The following is a 19,797-nucleotide window of genomic DNA, read 5'->3' as shown; positions in this document are numbered from 1 at the left end:
AATGTACCAATCTGGGTAGATATTTTAATCATTTACATTTATGATGGTTTTGACTCTTGGTTTCTCGAATAAAAATATATTGAAAAGTTTTAGTTCCTCCATTCTCATCAAATCCTTTTAAGATTAGCTTTGAGGTAGGCTAGCCTCTTAGTATCAATGAAGCAGTAGACACTATGTTGAGTCTATCACCTCTCCACATAATATCTGAGAGAACAATAAAATTTTTCCAAGATCTTCATGAAATCTTTTCGCCTAGAGTAATCCAACGAGTGCAAGGCAGATTTATACATAGTATAAAAGACTAGGTAATCATGCCACAATTCACTTTAGATCTATATGTGACCAGGTAAGTTAATTTAAACCTTTAGAAAACAAGATTTCTCATAAAAAAGAAGGAAAAAACCAACTTTATTATTCCATTATTTATATACAAAGGCTTTACTTTAGAAGCCATGTGACACAAACATCAACCATGGAATTCCTCTTTCCTCTAAGGAAATAATTCAATATTTACACCACTCACTCATAATATCTAAGGCTAAGTACTCAATAGGGAGATCGTGAAATCCCTCCGCCTAGTATCTAGAAGCCTTGGGTAGTTCACTATATGTATACCCTCTATATCACGTGCATTCAAGGCCTATTTATAAATATCCTTATTTGTGAATTTTCCATTAATAGAACATAACCCTTTTCTATTCAATCTGTAAGTAATCCCTTTATATCAGACCCTTGTATGTAAAAAAATATGTAAAAATTGTATTTTAAAATTTCCTTATATTGAACCCACGTGATACATACATATATTTATGACTAGCCTCCCCAGGCTAAAAGCATGGGATTTATGATTGAACACAATGCGGCTGGGTCGGATGACTCAAGTAATCAGGCTTGAGTCATGGCCTCATTCTCATGATACTCAATTGGACTAAACAACTAGGATAAAAGGTAAAGAGTCATATAATGTTGAGCCTCTCAATTGAATGGATTCTCCACATCTCATACACCAAGTTATCGATAGAGTCCATGCGCATACAATAGTTGGTAAAAGCCGTGTATCAACCCATGTATTGCATCCATTGGTGGCAAGTGTTGAGAAACTAGTAGCAAGGTAAAATAAAGATTTAGTCCATCAACTGAAAAAGCTACTCTCATAAGGGTAAGTTGCACTACGATACTACATAGTAGGCCAGGGGAAACATCATACAAAATTCCTCTTGCATAGGATATTGAAAAGCATAAGAGAGTGTTTTTACCAATTACTACAAGTTCGTATAGTATATTAATATGAAGTTCTTTTCAATTTGTCGATAAAAAGAATGATCAACAAAAGGTTTACAACTATTAAAAACGATTATCTCCTTAATATTTTTTGCAAGGTTATTGGTCAATACATTGAGCTTCATATAACTTTTTATTCAAGCTTTGAAAATTTTCTTTGCTTGAAAAGTATTGGTTGGCCTAAATTTGTATTTTGACAATGTACTAACAATGGTTTTGCTAGGCTCAACAATATGTCGACATGGGAGAATTCTTTTTTTATCAATGGCCACAAGGAGATAGTCAAGACGACTTGATATCTTTATATTAGGTGTACAAAGGAGTTGCTGGGTCACATTTCAATGAACTTAGGATTCACAACTTCAATCAAGCTAACTCGATGTCTTTACATTGGGTATGAAAGAATTGTGGGGTCACAATCCAACGCACTTAGGATTCATAACTTTTGTGAATCATAAATAAGCATATTGATTTTGGCGATCAACTGATCATTTACACAAATAAGAGCTCGAGTCTTTGGTTTCGAGGAGCCAAAAGGCCTTAACTAAATTAAGTTCTTCAAGAAATTGGGCTTTGATTACATCATTCTCAATGTGCCTAACCTTTTCAACATCAATCAAGTAATTTATGTTTCTCACCTTGAATTTTTTAACCAATTCGATCCAAGGATAGCCTTGAAAGTAACCAATGATCAACAACCATTCCTTTCCAAACAAGGATCAAATCAACTTTCTATGGAATTTTCAATAAATTTAAACTTTCTAATAGAATATTTCAGTGATTTCCATTCAACCACTAAAATCCAACTCATAAATTGAGTTTAACCCCATGCATATGAATGCACTTTAATGAAACTTAAGGAATATACATTAATTTTGGATCATCTTGAAAAAATAGGAAAAACAATTTACTATTTATTACACATTTTTCACTAACTATGAAAAATAAAAATGCCATGTACAAATCTATAAGAATATTACTTCTTTCTATATGACTTCTAAGCTACAATAACAAAAACATTAATTTTTATTGACCATTTAATGACATGTTTAACAAAAAACCTATCTAAAAGTTTAATCTTTTTTTAAAAAGTGGTAATTTATAGGGTTAAAATATAAAGATTCTTTATTTTTCGAAATATTTTTAGGTAATTTAACTGATTTCTTAATGAAATTACTTCTTTAACTACTAATCTTTAAAAAAATTATTTTATAAAAAAATTAAATCTTCTATCTAATTATTGCTTAATTAATTACCATGATAAGTTAATAAAGTTATATTTTTTACATTTGACAAGATTGTTACAAACGTGAGAATCCCGAGCGACAACCAATCCATAAATTGTAAGGGCTTCCAATGAGAGTCCAGTAGCCGGATGATTAGTTTTTAATGATTTTGGCATAACTTTTGCTATATGTTCTCATATTAAGAAAGTTAATGATAGTTTAGAATTTAATGGAGATAAGATTGGTTTTAATTTTTTTAACTTACAATAATTTTTGTGATTAAAGATTGAATAATATCACCTGTTTAAGAAATTCAAAAATAAAATTGTATACATCAACTGTATTCTTGGTATTTTGGTTGGTCAACACACGCCTCATAAGGCGCTCCTCTTCTCCCCTCGGCCTTCCCCCTTTATTATTGTAAGGCTAAGATTTCTTGTTTTTTTTTTAAATTTGGGCCCTTGGCCCCCCCTTTATTAACATAAGGCTAAGGTTTCTCTTATTAGCATTGCCCTTTGGGGCTATGCTATTACAATGGTGCAGCAACAACAAGGTGGTGCATGCCCCCCAAAAAATTTCCCACATTTCACTTAAGTGCCTCACTCACTTTAGTTAAGTGGCCCACTTTTCAAGTTAGGAGTTGTGAGACATTCAAATGCAAAAAAGGAGTCATTTATCTTAATGATAAAAAAATTGCCACATTTCACTTAGTGGGCTATATTTTGAGTTAAGATGTGTGGATCTCCTACTTGGATACATATTACATGCTATCTTCCAAAAGGAAAGGGTATTCTTGGCTTTAATGATAAAAATAACATCTACAAAGTGCTTGTGTGTATTTCACGCCTTAGTGTTTTTTGTGCAGTATGCTTCATTACTTCTTTCTATGTTGGTATGCCAAGATCATTAAATTTCAAGGTTGCTAATTGGAACAACAATTGTGCTTGAATGATGTAGATATTTGGTTTTTCTCCCTGTGTGATTGCCATTTTTGAAGCAAACCTGATGGATTAGAAGCAATATGCATGCTTGAAAAGGGTGGATGCAAAAATCGTGAGTAGGCAAAGGAAATAAGAGGGTTTCAACTTGCCAATTGAATCTTTGTCAATTTGGATGCACTTCAATTGTTCTTGACCAAGTTCTTCCATCTCAAAAATCCTACAACACGCTATTCTTTCCAGATGCATTTGTGTCTACATATATAGAGCATTCTAGCATCTAACTACAAGCAAGCCGGAGGCTTGTAGGTGATCTAGACATAAAGTCAACAAGCCTATGCATTTTTGTATATTTGTTGGAAGTGAGTCTGCAAATGCATTGAGCACTATTGTGATTGCTATAAATTTAGATCGTAGGATGCCATGGAGATTCTTTAACTCTAAATTCATGCGCATGGATGCTTGGTACCTCCTAGAGTTTGAATGCTTTAGAATCCTCAATTAGTTGAGATTTGATCATCATTTCAATAAAGTTATCCCCACCTACATTGATTGTTTTTTATGATGGTTGGGCATTTTAGAGAGGAATACTAGTAGGTATTTCATGCGTTCCTTCCTTTTCTGATCATCTGATTGTTATATTGGAACTTTTTTCCTTCTCCACTTTTGGCAGCCCTCCTTTTTACATTGCTAATAATTGGCAAGTATTTCCTATGGTCCTTCCTTTTTCAATCATTTGATTGTCATACTAGAACTTGTTGATCCTTATCTAGTTTTGATAGCCTCCAATAGACTGGGGCACTAGAGAGTGAGGATTGCCATAGAAGCTACAAACGGTATAACATTCTTACATGAATAGGGAGGTGGAACCAAATTTGTCCAAGGGAACATCAAATCCTCATATGTCTTTCTATCAAGGGACTATATCGCAAGTGTCTTTGATTTTGGCTAGGCCCCCTTGTTTGAATCAAGCCTAGCTGCATTGTGCATAATGGGATATAGAGCACCTAAAGTGGTAGAAACAAGGAAGGTGACATAGAAGTCATATGTGTATAGCTTTGGTGTGCTTATTCTTGAGCTTGTCACATGTAAAGCACTAACTCAAATGCACGAGGGATTCACTAGTAGTAATAAGGAGACGTTACATGCGTGCAAGAAATATATGAAAATACCCCCTATTTATGGGACCTTACCTTATAAAATGTACCTTCTTTCCCTTAAATAACCCCCCTCCCTTACACTCACGTGGTACCATACGGTAAACCCTAATGGACCCCCCGGGCTCAAATGTTGAGTGAAGAGGCCATTGATGTGCCAAGATGGGTCCAATCTATGGTTAAAGAAGAATGGACTACAAGATGTTCGATGTGGAGCTTATAAGGTGTCAAAATATTGAAGAGGAGATGGTGCAAATGCTGCAAGTTGCCATGGCTTGTGTTGCAACCTTCCTTGATCAAAGGTCCATAACGGTCCAAATTGTGAAGATGATAGAAGATGTGAGAGCATTTGAAATTGATGAGATGGCAATGGACAATCTTCCTCTAACAAACCTAATGAGTCTAATGGACATACACCACATAGGACACCTCCGAAATCCCTTACCCCAGCAAGGATCACACCATGAGACTAGACATAAGGCCCTGCTAAGATGATGAATTAATCAACAATATGGGGTATTCAATACCTTTTTTTTAATGGAGCTTTCATGGATTTTCTCTAAACAACACAGTTTGAATGTTCTAGTGAGTTCCTTTTGAGTCATCCTATCCTCGTAGCCTAATGTAAATTACTACAGCAGATGCTCTTTAGACCCTCAAGAAGTTAATGAGAAAATCAATCCAGACGCAATTAGAAAATCTTTCTTCGAAGATAGATTTATGGTTTGTTTTTATCTCTACTCACCCTCAGCATGAAGTAGAGGATGCAAGGAATTTGCTTCCATTCTACTGCTTCTTATTTGTCTCAGAAAGATGATGAATGTACTGGTACCTTCTTTCATGCATTTCTAATTCTTCTTCATGTGATGTTGTGAACTTATCTAGTTGTTGCTCTTGTGAGGTCATTCCAAGAAATCATTTGCATGCTTCATAGTGGGAACCAAGCCTATCTTAGGGTTCATTAGTGAGTTGCAATCAATTGCTAGTAACACTCCTTCTATAGAAAAAATTAATGGGTATGATGCCTCTAGAGGAGGCATTGACAAGCATCTTGAAGATTGATGTGAGAAATGGTACATCACCATAGCATCTAGTTGTGTATCAACTCTCTACCCTTGTAGGCTTGCACTGTCATTAGCATTCTATCTTGAGCATCTTACCTCAAATGGGATGCCTCTCAATAATCTGAGTATCCATAGCACTCATTTATAAGACATTAGCAATGTACTAGAAGGTGAACAGATAGAAAAGGAGTCAAATGTGGTAATGGCTCCCGTATCTCAAATATTTGTGTGTGGTGGAAAGGAGTAGCTAGAATTTGACTTACTGTTATAGCATTTCGTTGAACAATAGCAATTTGGCACCTTGACGCCAACAATGAAGGACTGAATGGTATGGCTAATGACAATCAAGTAACAAAAACAACAAAAAGTCATTCTTATAAATTATTTGCATGCTTCGTAGTGGGAGTCAAGTGTATTTGAGGGTTCATCAATGAGTTTCAAGCAACTGTAGGAGCTATTATCTAGTTGTTGCTCTTGTGAAGTCATTCCAAGAAATTATTTGCATGCTTCATAGTGGGAACCAAGTCTACCTCAAGGTTCATCAATCAATTGTAAGCAATCGATGATAGCATTCCTTCTATTTTTAAAAATGGTGGGTATGATGCCTAATAGTACTATATTGGAACTTCACAATGCATCATTGTTTAAGGGGAGGATAGCTAGTATAGTGCACATAAAAATATGTTCCTTGATGTTGATAGCATATCAATGGATCATCCCACCTTCATTGTTCATGCAAAGGTGTTGCTAATTAGACCAAAAAGCCTTCCAATTACTAATATAGCAGTGCCATGTGACTATTAGCAGAACTTCTTGCATATGGACCAATCTTGAGCTTGCTTATCTCCACCTTGGACTTACATAAAGTTGTATCAATCAAATATAAGATCCACTTTCTTTTTTTGATATTCATTCGTTATTAGCTCTATCTTTTTGTTTGTACTTTGGTCATTTTACTCATCCAAATTATCTTTTAGAGAATGGTTAGTGTTATAACCTACACTACAAATAGTAATGTTATAAGGGTATATCTACAAGTTGTTCTAGAAAAATTTTGAGAATCTAAGGTTATGTGTGCACTTGATTGTGAATGAATGGTAACTAGACTTGACCAAAGGATCTATCTATCATGGCATGAGTTGTAGAGAAATATATAACATGATATGCCGAAATGCAAATTTTGATAATCTAGCCAAAGAATAAGCATAAATAACAATGGATGCGTGATGGGAAAATGAAGGACATAACATTCACTATTCTAAAAATCTAGAAGTGCTTGACATGATCATAAAGGTTTCTACTAAAGGGGTCATCTCCATCAAATTTTGATAAAGGAGTTTAGCTATATTACCATTGCCATCACTCCCAATGGTGAGCAATAGGTGATGATGATGCTAGGGAGGTATGTCCAACATCATCCTAAATGCCGTTGAAAATTGCATGTGTTGTAAGAATGGCCTTCAGTCACAACAAGATCAAGTTTCCTATATTTCCATCTCTTTGAGGACTGAAATGGCTTACTATTACTTCCCAATGAATATTGTAAGGCTACTTGGGTACTGCTCCAACTATAAAGACCTGCAACTTAAGACATACCTAGAGCTACATAATCACTTGAACCCGCAAGACAAGACACAAGCTATTCATGAGATTCCACACCAAAGTTTGTAACATGTTCTCATAACACTCGTTCATCAGTATATTGTTGGACTTGATATGTATGTGGATTATGACATGCACATGTTTGTGATGAAGATAGGCAAAACCCTTTGGCAAGCACCAATTACAGTCTTATATCTCATTCCCCAGCTGAGTGAATTTCCATTGTCTCCATGAAGGAGCTCACCTAAACTCCCATTACGCATGTACTCTAGTAGTAATAGGTTAGTACCATGACACATTGGCCATATTATTACAATAATTCAACTAAAACATATCAAATCATGATTATTAAACTAGCATGGGAATGAAGTTGAAGATATCCAATATTGATTGATAGGCCATATTATCACTAGCGCAATTCAAAAGGAATTTAACTAGTTGTATAGGGCAACATTACTATAGTCTATCCTAATGTAGATCAAGAAAAAAAATGGCTTGCATATTCTATTCCATTGACCCAATGAACAAGTTATATATCAACAAAGAGATTAAGATATTCTATTGCATAAACTAGCAATAGAAATGTAGACCACTAAAACCACTTTTGTATAGCCTCTCTATAGTAAAGTACTACAAACTCTTCTCCCTCTCCCTCTCATTTCCAAACTCAATGAACAGTGATTGTCTCCATAAAGAAGTTCGCTTAAACTCCCATTAGGCATGTACTTGAGTAGTAATAGGTTACTAGTCATAAAGGCTAGCATTAATGTAGTCTATCTCAATTCGGACCAACTCAAGAACAAAATGTGAATGTTGAGAATATAGCTCCTAAAGAAAGACATTGCAATGCTATTCCAATACAAGCGTGTTGCTTGGTAGCAAGCTTTAGCTCCTTTCCTTCTAAATTCATATCCATCTCAAACTCTTCCTTTTTGGTGAAATCAATCAACTCTTTTGTTTCTTTTCTAGTTCACCTTGATCTTGCACATGAAACCATAGAGTTAATCACGTTAAAAGTAAATTGGATTGCCTTTTGACTATGGGAGACTTGCTCTTTAGAACATAGAACTACATACTATAACAATAGAACTACAAGAGTATTGGAGAAAAGCGCTACAAGGATACGGAGGCATAGCGACGGTGCTTTCCGATGCAAATAGTGACGGTGCTCAGACAAAAAATTGCGGGCCGAAACTCGAGCGCGTTATTTTGTGCGAACAAACAAAAGAGAGCGAAAGGGAGAGCGAACTCCATCTTGCATTTGAGAGGGAGAGGAGAGAAAGAGAGAAAGAGAGAGAAGGAAAGCTTCTCGCCGCCGCCGCCGCCGTTTGCGAAGAAGAGGAGGAAATGTACGGAGGGCGAAGAGGAGCCACCATCGCGAAGAGGAGCCGCCGAATTCATCCTCAGGCCTTTGCGGCATTGTTCCTTCTTGCTTTGTTTTTGTTTTTTCTCATTTTCTTTTACTTGTTTTTGTTAAAAATCATGTGTATTGAGAGAGGGAGAGGAAATGAGAGTGGGAGAGGAAGAGAGAAAAGGAAAGAAGGAACGAGAGAGAGAGGGAGAAAACATTAAACATAATAGGAAAGAGAGAAAGAGAGGGAGAGGGAGGGAGAGGTTGTTGTTATTGTTGTTGTTGTTTTATTTCTTCTTTTCCTTTTTTCTTGTTTGTTGTTGTTGTGGTAGTCATAGTAGTAGTAATGGTAGTGGTAGTGGTAGTGGTAGTGGTAGTGGTAGTGGTAGTGGTAGTGGTAGTGGTAGTGGTAGTGGTAGCGGTAGCAGTAGTTGTTGTTTAATTTCTTATTTTCTTGTTTGTTGTTGTTGTGGTAGTCGTAGTAGTAGTAGTGGTAATGGTGTGATAGTAGTTGTTGTTGTTGTTTAATTTTTTCTCTTCTTATTTGTTGTTGTTGTGGTAGTCGCAGTCCTCATAGTCATGATTGTAGTAGTAGTGCTAGTAGTAGTAATAGTAGTTTTCTTGTTTGTTATTGTTGTAGTAGTAGTAGTTTTTTTTCTTTTCTTTGTTTATTGTTGTTTAGTTTTCTTGTTTGTTGTTGTTGTTGTTATAGTAGTAGTAGTAGTAGTAGTAGTAGTAGTAGTAATAGTAGTAGTAGTAGTAGTAGTAGTAGTAGTTTTTTCTTCTTTTCTTATTTGTCGTTATTGTAGTAGTTGTTGTTGTTGTTGTTGTTGTTGTTGTTGTTTTTTCTTCTTTTCTTGTTTATTGTAGTGGTAGTGGTAGTGGTTTGTTGTTGTGGTAGTCGTAATCGTATTCGTAGTCATCATAGTAGTAGTAGTAGTAGTAGTAGTAATAGTAGTAGTAGTAGTAGTAGTAGTAGTAGTTTTCTTGTTTGTTGTTGTTGTTGTTATTGTAGTAGTAGTAGCAGCAGTTTTTTTTTCTTTTCTTTTATTGTTGTTTAGTTTTCTTGTTTGTTTGTTGTTGTTGTTGTTGTTGTTACTTTTTCTTCTTTTCTTGTTTGTTGTTGTTATTGTTGTAGTAGTAGTTGTTGTTTTTGTTTTTTCTTCTTTTCTTGTTTATTGTAGTGGTAGTGGTAGTGGTAGTGGTAGTGGTAGTGGTAGAGAGAGAAAGAGTTGTTGTGGTAGTCGTAGTCATAGTCGTAGTCGTCCTAGTTGTGATTGTAGTAGTAGTACTAGTAGTAATAATACTAGTTTTCTTGTTTGTTGTTATTGTAGTAGTAGTAGTAGTTTTTTCTTTTCTTGTTTGTCGTTATTATAGTAGTTGTTGTTGTTATTATTTTTTTCTTCTTCTTCTTCTTCTTTTCTTATTTATTGTAGTGGTAGTGGTAGTGGTTTGTTATTGTGGTAGTCGTAGTCGTAGTGGTCGTAGTCGTGGTTGTAGTAGTAGTGGTGGTGGTGGTTTTCTTGTTTGTTATTGTTATTGTTATTGTTGTTGTTGTTGTTGTTGTTGTTGTATTTTTTTTCTTGTTTATTGTTGTTTAGTTTTCTTGTTTGTTGTTGTTGTTATAATAGTGGTAGTAGTAGTAGTTTTTTCTTCTTTTATTGTTTGTTGTTGTTGTTGTTGTTGTTGTAGTTTTTTCTTCTTTTCTTGTTTATTGTAGTGGTAGTAGTAGTAGTAGAGAGAGAGAGAGAGATGTTTTGTTAAAGGAAATGAGAGAGGGAGAGGAAAAGAAAAAGGAAGAATGAACGAGAGAGAGGGAATAAACATGCAACCTAATAAAGAAAGAGAAAAAGAGAGAGAGATGGAAGAAGAGAAGAGAATGAATGGATAAAAAACAAAGAGAGAGTGGTGGTGAGGTCCGGTGAGGTCCGGTGCAATACTACGAGACAGGAAATACCCCAACATACGTTAATTTGTGGGTGGGTGGAGACTTTACATACGTTAATTTTGCTGAGTTACAAGAGAAGAAAACCCTTCTCAAATAATTTAAGAAAGAAAAAAAGAATGATAACAAAAACAAATTGTTTATCGTAATGTAGACCAAATGGAAAACGATGAAGGTCGTGATGTTCAAGATCGCGAGGCATATCTTAATCAGCATGTCCCATGTCCTTGCTCTTAATGTAAGCTGGCAATTAGACGAAAACATCGATTGTCTATAAAACACGTACGATGCTTCGGTGAGTTTCAATTTAAGATCATTGATTAGCCGATCTCAGATTTTGAGCAAATGGTAAGAAAAGTGTATATCAATTATGTATTGTATTTGCAATCTAATTAAATACCATATACAAAAACATTGGGTGTGGCTGACAAATTTTCTATCCAGGGAGGTGACGTCTCGTCCCAAGGAGGAGTGCACCCTTTGCGGCCAATTAGAAGAGTTCGTGGGTGTGCGATGAACGGAGCGCTTGAGCCAATCCACCACTTGGAAGGTACTACCCAATCTATACCATCAATACCAAAGGAGATAGGCAGCCTTCCAAACTTACCTACAATCTTGGAGCCTGAGATGAAGGCAATGATCGATGCATTGATGCCCATGGATGTCGAGACTTCTGATCCACTTAGAGAGAAAGCATCCATACCATTATGTGATGGGTGTCGAGTATCTCGCCTGAAGACACTGCTTGCACTCCTAAGTGTGCAAACAAAATACGGGTGGAGCGATACGAGTGTGACTGAGTTGTTGAGGTACCTTATACGTACGCTTCGTTGATTTCTTTTTTGCACTATCATTAAAAACATTTGTGCTTTTTCAAGGTATTTTATGATTTTTTCAGGTTACTGAAGTATCATATATTACCACTTGCAAATACCATGCATGAGTCTTGTAATGATGCGCGACATGTTTTATGAAAGCTTGGCATGGACTACAACAGCATCCATGCATGTATCAATGATTGCATACTGTTTCGAGGAAAATACGAGACTATGGAGACATGTCCAAAGTGTGGTGCTCACAGGTATCGACAGGACTTGCAAGGGCAAACCATCCCTCAAAAAGTTCTTAGACACTTTCTGCTTGTCCCCCCGCATAAACCACATGTTTCGTATGTCTGGCATGGTGAGCTTGACAATGTGGCATGTGCATAATAGGTCCACAGATGGAGTTCAACGAATATCAGCGGATTCACGCGCATGGAGCCACATTGACTCTACCTTCCTAGGCTTTGCGCGAGAGCCAAGGAATCTTCGGCTCAGTCTTGCTATGGATTGCGTGAACCCATTCGGTCTATACTCAACTTCTTATACTGTGTGGCCTATAGTCCTTGTCAACTACAATATCCCTCCATGGCTTTCTACGAAGAAATGACATTTCATCCTTAGCTTACTCGTTCCCGGCTACTATAAAGTCAAAAATATGGACGTGTATCTTCATCCATTAGTCGATGAGCTTAAGATTTTGTGGGAGGAGGGGGTCATCGTGCAAGATATGAGCAAGCGCGATGGTCAATGGTCCGCCAATATTCAAGCCATTCTCATGTGGACCATGCATGACTTTTTGGGATTCGGAGAGTACTTAGGTAAGTAGGCTTCCATTCTCGTTGGTAATATCTATCATAGCTCGTTCAAGTTTGTATTCACTAGAAAGAGTTGTTGAGGCAAGTCTGGTTACCTCAAGTTATTATGCATGTCCATTGTGTTGGCCACAATTAGGCTCCCGAAGGTCACGAACCATGAAGAAGATGGTATATCAAGGACACACTGCTTTCTTGCCAGAGGGTCATGAACTCAGGGAAGGTTTTCTTGGACGACCTCCAGTACGTATGAATGCTCAAAGCTGGTACGAGCTGAAAATGGTCGACACGGAGTCACATCCAAACGGAATGCGATGGTTCTCAGTTTTCTACGAGTTGCCATATTGGACCCACTTACAGATCAACCACTTGTTGGATCCCATGCATATTTTCAATAACGCAGGTTGCTCGCTATGGGACCACATCACAGGAAAGAGAGACATTATAAGGGCACGAATGGATTTGAAGGAGGTAGGCAAGATAGAGGCGCTTTGGCCGCAGTCAAGTGCTGATGGTCGCTTACAGCTACCTCGCGCTCCTTGGGTTTTGTTCACTAAAGAAGAGTGCATTGTGAAGCAAATAGTCAAGTCTATCCGCACTCCAACAAGTATGATACGTTCTCTCAAGTCTACGTTTTCTAAAGATGGGCTAAAATCCCATGATTGGCATAAGATATGTCAGGTTTGTACTACGAATGGATTGTAAGTGGCCTACATATTTTTTTATTTGGAGTGTAGTTGTTGTTCATAATGCTTTCTCGTTTGTGGCAGTTTGTACTACCGATCGCGATCACAGGATGCCTTACTCTAGAAATACACGGGGCGATTTGCAGGTTGTCAGCTTTAGTCCAATGGATCTCGCAGAAGGAGATTAAGATGTCCTATATTGAATCTGCGAGGTGGGAAGCAGTGGAGACGGTCTATCTCTTTGAGAAATACATGCCTACCAGCATGCTTACGATACAAATTCACCTTCTTGTGCATCTTGTAGATGAACTAGAGACTACTGGACCTTTCCATACGCAATGGATGTTCTTCTTGGAGTGCTTCATGAAAACCGTGAAAGGCTTTGTGCAACAATGAGCTTGGCCAGAAGGCAGCATGGCTAAAGGTTGGTTGGTGTCTGAGGCGCTAGTGCATATTTCACAATGGCTACCAACGGTGGATTCAAACAACAGTATGCTATGGTCACTGAAGGACGATGATAGACTGATCGGAGATGTGGTGGTTGGAAATGGGGTAGAAAAAAGAATGGATGCTGCGATGGAACAGAAAGTGAATCGCTTTTGTATCTTGCATCATGCCTCTATGGAGACGTGGCTTGCTAGGTACTAGCAAGCTAGGAAAGATCGAGAGGAAGCGCGATCTAAATTTCGACGTAGTACACGCCATCAACCGATTCGATATCCTAAGGGTATGGAGGAGATAACGTGGTTTATGTCAACCCGATGGTTGCATGGGGCTTTGACTGTAGCATCTCGCGAAGGGGCGGAGCTCTCAACCGAAGAGTGGGAATTCTCGAGGGGATGTAGTCCAAAGGTGATGACGTGTTCAGGGTTTGTCGTATCTTTATTTTATATGTGACAACTAATTGAGTGTTTCAATGTACAGTACAAAATATATACTGTAGCGTGGTCGCACGAATGGCATTTTCGCGTGGAGCGTATTAACAAAATGCGCTCCACAACAGATTGTGGTATCATGGCAAGGTTTGAGTAAGAGAGCCAACGACGAGCAACGGATCCAAACACGGTTATAGATGAGATGGAGTATTTTGGGAACTTGCAAAGTATTGTCACGATGGATTATCGTAGCTTCTCCATGATCTTATTCGATGTGCAGTGGTTCAAAGTGGTACTTGAAGGAGCTGGAGTAACAATTCGACGAGGTCCATCTGGATTTCTCGAAATACATTCTGGAAAAAAATGGACGCATTTGCGCGACACGTTTGTGTTGCCAGCCCATTGTGAATGGGTGTATGAACTCATGTGTTTTTTAATTGTATTACGACATGGTACATGTCACAATAGTTAAATCTCTCTTATACGTGATTGTGAACAAGTAATTTTCTATCCAAACCCCCGACAACCTCGATGGTGGTATGTTATACCTTCAGCTCCCCGAAGTGCAAGAGTATATGATCAAAGTGATGTTCTAAGCATAGATGAGGAAAATATGCAAATAGAGGGATCAATATTGCAAGGGGTGGAGGCCACCGAAAGCTTGGAGCATGTAGAGGAGCTAGCATCGGGTAACAATGATGAAAGGAGTCTAAGAATTCTTTGAGAATGAGGTGGACTCATCCTTTTGTGGTGACATATCTATCGACCTTCCAGTGTATGCAGAGTTGTGTCGGGAGATTGACGTGGAACCATAGGGTACTTCATACTTGGAGCATCCACCTACTCAATTCGTTGACGAATCGCTTATAAGGGTACATAAGATATGCATTTTAAGTAAGATCATTTTTTAAAGATTTATATTACCGTGCTTTGTATGATTTATATTGATTATGCTAACATCATTTTTTGTATGTGCAGGTGGCCTTTGTGGATATTTAGATCATCAGGATGAGTCGAGGGATGAGCGACAAGGAGCTATAGGAGATCTTCACGCGTATGTCTCTAGATCAGATGGTGAGATTTAGAGATATGGTGGACCAGGAGTTGTCTCGGACACCATCAGGCTGCTCTATTAGATCTACTTTGGCGCGCTCTAATGCTTCAATTTCTAGCAGACGAGGTCGACACTCCAGACTTGGGCCAGACGGAGGGAGTGATTCAGGGAGATGCTGCAGAGATCCGGATGCAGTGAGCCCGCGGTCTGCTCGGGATACAGGTACTACTCCTTGCTCTCATGGTGGTTCGAGAAAGCGTGGCTCAAGTGGTTGCTGTGGAGGTACGGACGCAGTGTCTCCATCTCATCATTCTGTTGGAGTTGCATCACCTCCGGGATTTGTCACACATGTGAGGACGTCTACTCCAGTCACTCCAGCTTTTTCTCAACCGTCCACAGGTAGCACCCCTATGGGTGCTACTCCAAGAGATACTACCCCGATAGGTACACCAGATGTACACAGGTCTCCTGGATATGCCCAGGAGCGTGGTCGCACGTGGGAGAGGACCCATCTTAGGCATACCCAGAGGGGTATGCCTACCTTGTAGATGATAGGTCAAGAGCCATTATCATGAATGATGAGGAGAGGAGGGTGATGGCTCTCATGAGAGAGTTGTGCTAACAAGTTTTTCGGCACAACATCTTGGATCGTTGGAAGAACATACTGGAGGGGAGCAAGGACTACATAGTAGCATCCTTGCATGAGGAGTTTTTGGTACCAGCCGCCGCAGCAGATAGATTTTCTACGGGCTGGATAATGGAGGGCATGCGTGCATACATGTCACACAAACGATCAAATGTATGCAAGGCACTCAAGAGTGGGGCTTCAAAGCCCGAATGGCTAGACGTGGACGACTGGCACTAACTCAGGGAGGAGGCTACAGATTCTCCAGAACGTTGGAGACAGAAGCGCAAGGCGGCGAGGGCACGACTAGAAGCCGAAGTGGTACATCATCTTGGGAGTGGCGGCCACAGGACATATCTGGAGGACTTTGTAAGTTTTTCTTTTGTTTTGCTTGCTTCTTCTTTTTTTTGCAATATCCTTTGTACTGACAATCGTGTTTCTAACAATTGTATTTTGTTTTCTTTGCAGCACTCCATTACAAATCGCAATCCCACTGGCCTTGAGACTCGATATGCAGAGAGGCACGGTCTCACTACATTGATTGATCGATTGTATGGACGTGTCGGCCTTGTAAGTCACTCATCTTTCTTGTTCGTAGTTACTATGTTTAATTAGAATGCATTATTGTATGGTGGACTGATGTGTAGTTGTTTCTTTTTTTGCAGAGTCCGTTCGATGCTCCTTTACGGTGGGATGAGGTTTCAGATGGCGAGGATCTATAGCTCGCCCTTGGATCCCTGGAGCTCACATACCCTTCTTTTTTGGTCACATGATTTGTGTAGAACATTTTCTATCTAGTAATAGTATCTTGCCATGATTGTACCGGTCACTTTCATTATGCAATCATGTATTTATTTCATGCATCAATGTTATGATTTAAGAACACTTTGCCTTTATTTACACGAGCATTATACACATTACTGAAACTATTTTGTATGGCCCAAATAAAGCACATAGTGTTATATATGCTACCCTACCACAAAAAAAAAATTCCATGTTACCGTTGCTATTAGTGTCGCAAATTTACTGCATGCATCGCTATTAGCGTCGTAAAGCGTCATTATTTGCATCGGTATCAGCTAATACTGACACAAATAGCGACGCTGATACTGAGTGTTCTATGGCGTCACCAATAACGACGCTTTTTGCGATGACAGGGGCAAATTTCTTTATGAACATTTTTGTCACTTTTAACATCAATATAAGGCCTATATCTTGTAGTGAAGGACGGAGCTCTCATTTATTTTGGAGATGAGGTCTTAGCTATACTACTTTGGCTTCAGCTAGTCTCACATCATTCTACCATCAAAATGTAGCTATTTGCTATGTGCCATCCCTCACACCATTGTTACCTACCCAAAACAAAACTCAATCACTTGAACTCGTCTTGCTATTGCTCTAGCCTGTCTCACAATATCCTACCATCAAAATGCAACTATTTGCTGTGTGAAATATAGTCTTTGCTATCAAGATGGTTGCTACAAGCCAAAATACATCATTATTGGCACATAAATACATGTTTACCTTGCATTATGGTATTCTTGCCTTGCATTAGTGGATATGTATTCCAAATGGCATGCACTTGCAAAAGTGTAAGAGGTGTTTGACCAACTTCCAATTTGAAGTTTAATCTTCTACAATACATTGATTGGAGGGTATGTCCAACATGGGCATGCTAATGAATCAATGGACTATTTTGAACAAATGCAATGCTAGGGTCTCTCTCTTGAGAAAGTAACTTACACTTACATCTTGAATGCTTAGGGCAACATAGGAGACACTAAGAAGGGTATAAAAATACATACTAAACTCGTAAGGCAAATGCTATTGGAAAATGATACTTGGCACTACATTAGTGGATATGTATGCTGAATGTGCTAGAGTTTTCGATGCATAAGAAGTGTTTGATGATCTTCTGGTTTATCCTAGAGTGCACTTATTGGAGGGTATGCCCAACATCATGGATATGATCATGAAGCCCTGAACTGTTTTGCATAGGTGCAACACAAGGTCCTATCTCTAGATGTTGTCACCATTGTTGGCTTATTGAAAGCCTACAATAGCAAGGAACAATTAAGAAGGGTGATTAAGATATTTCTACTGAGGTTGTCAGACAAGGTTTACTAGAAAGAAATCCCAATCTCAGCAATATGTTGCTAGATAAGTATGCCAAATGTGGCACACTTGCAACATCACAAAAAGTGTCCAGTGAACTTCCACTTTAGGATGTGGCCTCTTGGAATCCCTAATTGTAAGATATGCCAAACATGGGCACGATCATGAAGCATTGAACTGCTTTGATTGATGCAACAATAGTGACTTTCTCTAAAGGTAGTCACCTTGATAAATGTTGAGGTTCTCAAGCAAGGGTTGCCAAAAGGAAATATGTTTAGTACTGCATTAGTGGATATGTATGCCAAAAGTGGTGCACGTGTAAAATCTCAATAAGCGTTTGACAAACTTCTAGTTAAACATGCGGTTTCCTAGAATGTGATAATTGCAAGGTATGTTCAACATGAGTAGGATGATGAAGTCCTAAACTATTTTGAACAGATGCAATGGCTAGTGCTACCTCTAGATGCTATCACCATTACTTGCATCTTGAAACTCTGTGGCAGTGTAGGAGCAACTGAGATGGGTCAGGAGATACATGCTAATGTTGTTACATAGGGGTAGCTAGAAAAAGACACTATCCTTTGCACTCCGTTTCTGGATATATTTGGCAAATGCAATGGACTTACAAAAGCACGAGGTATTTCATGACCTTCCAATTCAAAATGTGGCTTCCTAGAACGCACTAATTGTAGGGTATAGTTAGCTTGGACATGTTGAAATAGTTTTCAACTTGTTTGATGAAATGATTGCACAAGGTATTGAACCAGATGGAGTCACATTCATTGTTTTAGTTGATGCATGTAGTCATTTAGGTCTTCTGGATAAGTGTCAATTGTATTATCTAGCTATGAGCATAGATTATGAGTATCATCCCAAATTTAGATAACTATATTTGCATGACCAATCTTTTGAGCCATGATAAGCACTTTGACAAGGCTCTAAGAGTGCTTAAGGAGATGCAACCTACTATTTCTTCAAAGCATCACCCACTATGGTCTACTTTGGTGGGTGCTTGTCTAAAATGGGGATATATGATGCTTGGAAGTTGACTTTGACTATTTATTAGAACTTGGTAAAACCGATGCTACATCATATGTCTTGATGGATAATATATAAATAGTTGCTAGCATGCAAGACTAAGCTGACAAGGGTGAAGCTACACTAGTAAAGAATAAAGCAAGGAAGATCCCAAGTTGAAATGATATTTGATCATTGTTGGATATAATTCCTCAAGCAAAACAACATGAAGCTAGAATATATTTGTCAAAGTACATGATTTTGAGGATATCCCCAAAGCTTGGTTTACAGTAATGTCATGATATGATAGGAAGGATGATGGTTTATGCACACATACTAAGATAGCAATCTTCCCATGTTGCTTTTATGAAAATGGAGAAAGTTCAAGATTTGGAGTCACACATGACCACTAATTGTACATGTTTGAGGATCTTTTAGGGATGGTGCTTGCCTAACAAGCAATGATGTTTATGATTCTCAAGTACAGTGCATGTAAAAAACTAACCAAAAATCATATGGATCTTGACTTCAATGAAGGGAGTGAGCCCTAAAGTGGAAGCACAAAGCGGAAGCAAGAGCTATGGTGGAAGAAGTATGAGTAAGAGAGAAAGACACACATGATGTGGGAACTCTAACAGTCACAATGCATTACTAGCATTCCCTTTATTCAAAATGTCATTAAAAGAATAAAGAATGAAGTGACAATGATGGGCACCTGCCACTTGTAGGTACAAGTGTGCGGGTAACTAATACATGGTGTGGGTACTATCAATGTAACTAATACACAAGCGGCTAGGCACATGTGCCTTTACCCACAACAACCTTCCACTTAAATGTGAATATGACCGTAGTAAGGAGAGAAAAAGAAAAAAGTGACAAAGTACAAATGTACATAAGTATCATAGGATAAGTAAAGATGCTATCTCATCCAATGCCCCGTCAACTTCCTAAGGAAGGCAAAACACTCCGCTAAGAGACTTTGAGTGAGTAGATCTACAAGATTTTGGTTAGTTGGGATATTGACAAGCTCAATGGACTTGTCCTCAATGACCTCTCTAATAAAGTGGCAATGCACCTCAATATGCTTTTTCTTCACATGGAAGACCTAATTCTTGGCCAACTGAATAGCACTCATAGAATTTGAATGTAATGTATGGACCACATCAGTAATGCCAAGGTCTACCACTAGATGGTCTAACCAAAGAGTGTCCTTGCAAACCTCAGT

The sequence above is a fragment of the Lygodium microphyllum genome, chromosome 4 (genome assembly GCF_053477565.2).
Source record: "Lygodium microphyllum isolate KBCC chromosome 4, Lygodium_microphyllum_v1.1.10, whole genome shotgun sequence".
Classification (NCBI taxonomy): domain Eukaryota; kingdom Viridiplantae; phylum Streptophyta; class Polypodiopsida; order Schizaeales; family Lygodiaceae; genus Lygodium; species Lygodium microphyllum.
Note: the sequence above shows the minus strand (reverse complement) of the source record.